A 2436-nucleotide genomic window follows, 5' to 3' on the forward strand; every position below is an offset into this window, starting at 1 on the left:
TATATATATATATATATAGAGTGTATTATATATATATATATATATATATATATATATATATATATATATATATATATATATATAAAGAATATATCAAATTTTTATGTACTTTCTTTCTTTTAATTTTATGTTTTATTTAGAATTTAATCTGTATTTACCCAACTAAATAACTCATTTCTTAAATATTATAGTTAGGTGATATTAAGTTTTTTAAATAATTATTTTTCTTTCAGTTTTATGCTTCATTAAAACTAATTTATTTTAAATTTTATAATTCTTTACACAATAAAATCAGTTACGTTTTTAAATAAACTATACTTATGTATAAGGGGGCCCAAGTTTTATTGTAGCTTGTTTCTTCTTAATATTTTCTTCTTAAATCACTGAACCTTATTTATAATTTTATTCTCCTTTGCACAATCAAAGAACCGATCTTTTATATTTGTGTATGGTGTGGTGGTGGTGGGTTATTAAGTTTTGGTGTAATTATTTTAATTATATTATTCTTTATCCAATAAAATTACTAATTTTTAAATTACATACAAATTTTAAGAAAAATATAACAAAAGCGGACAGACAAACATTAGTGTTCGTTTGCACGCTACTATTTATAAAATAAATAAATTTTATTTGAAATTAGTTTTTTTCTACTATTGTAATTTAGTTATTGATTCAACCTATATATCATGATATTAATGGATTGAATGGTTATACAAACCTTTTAAATATTGTTTATCATTTCATTTTTATTTCTTTATATAAGGGAGATGTCAACTACTTAAGTGATTCTCAATTAATTAAAACAATTAATTTGTACAAGATCATTAATTTATTAAAAAATTATAAGATCATTAAATTCATTCTTTATAAAATGAACATCTTTTTGGGTTAAATACATTTTTGTTCATATAAATATATTTTATTTTATTTTATTTTTAATATCTCTAAAAAATTCGTTCAAATAATATTCCTTCAAAAGTTTTCTATTAACAATTTTGATTCCTATACTTTTAACTCAACTCATGTGTATTATTCGAATTTTTGAATAACTTTTTGTAAATATGTTTAGAACATTGTAAAAATCTTCCCTACAAAAATTAAAACTTTTAACAAAAAGATTAATTAAATACGAATTTTTAAGAGAATAGAAACGGATTTTTTTAATTGTTAAAAGAATAGAAACGAATTTGTAAATTATTGATAAAAAATATTTAAAAGACTATTATTTATAAAAAAAATTAAAAAAACTAAAAACGAAATCTAATATATTTATAGAACCCAAAAACTAACACTGTATTTTCCAAAACAATGTAAATTCCAACCCGAGTAAAAGATACACAGAAGAAAATGAAAAATGGAATAAATAAATAAAAGATAGAGAAATTCGAATAGTCAATATTCGTCTCCTTGTTAGTAATATAAAAATTTTAAATTCAAATTTATATTTTTTTGAAAAGATAATATTGCAGTAAGAGAATATTAATTTATATTCTGCAAAAATAATAAATGAGATGGAAATATGTGGTTTAAAACTCAAAAAGGAGAAAATTTATTCTTGTTGATCATCATATAAATATAAATTTTGAATTTAGTCAAAGAGAAATAAGTGTTTATGCTAAATTATATATATATATATATAATTTTTGAATTTAGTCAAAGAGAATAATTATTTTATAAATTAATATATTGTATGGAGATAAATTATGATTAACTTTTTAGTTCTATTAAATATATATCATCCATAAACTTTTATTTAAAAAAAATTTATCTAAATAATATATATATTTTTTATTTAAAAATAATTGAGTTCAATAAATAAACGACATATTTAAAATTTATGTAATAAAATTAGGCAAAATGAAAGTAATAAGTTGAACTGCATAAATTGAAGTTCAATCTCATGCATAGCTTACAACCAAAAAATATTTAATTGAAAAATTGTTTGTTCACAACATTTGTAGTGTAAGTATGAAAATTTCCTTGTCATTCAAAATAAAAAAATTTAATCCTTTACGCAACTTTAGAGTTAAAACATGAGTAAATACATATCGTTGCAAATAAAAACATACTTGTGAATTAGATTCACCACTACATTTATTTATAGTCACTACAAAACACTAACAATGAAAATTGTCTTCTTGGTAGGAAACACCAATAATATTTATACAAAATTCATTTATAAACAATTGTTCCATTACAAAGTTCATCGGATTGATATATGTTCTATAAAAGGATAATTAAAACGCCAATCATCAACCTTAATCAGTGATTTAGAATAATTTCTGCCATTTGAAAATTAAAGTGTGAATCAATCTTCTTGGGCATAATAATTTTTAATTGGAATGAAATTTATGTCAGAACTAAATTATGAAATTTATGGCATAATAGAAGATTGAAATGATATTGGTCCTATTTATATATGTAAAAACTGTAGAT

The sequence above is a fragment of the Cicer arietinum genome, chromosome 6, assembly GCF_000331145.2.
Source record: "Cicer arietinum cultivar CDC Frontier isolate Library 1 chromosome 6, Cicar.CDCFrontier_v2.0, whole genome shotgun sequence".
In the NCBI taxonomy this organism is placed as follows: Eukaryota; Viridiplantae; Streptophyta; class Magnoliopsida; order Fabales; family Fabaceae; genus Cicer; species Cicer arietinum.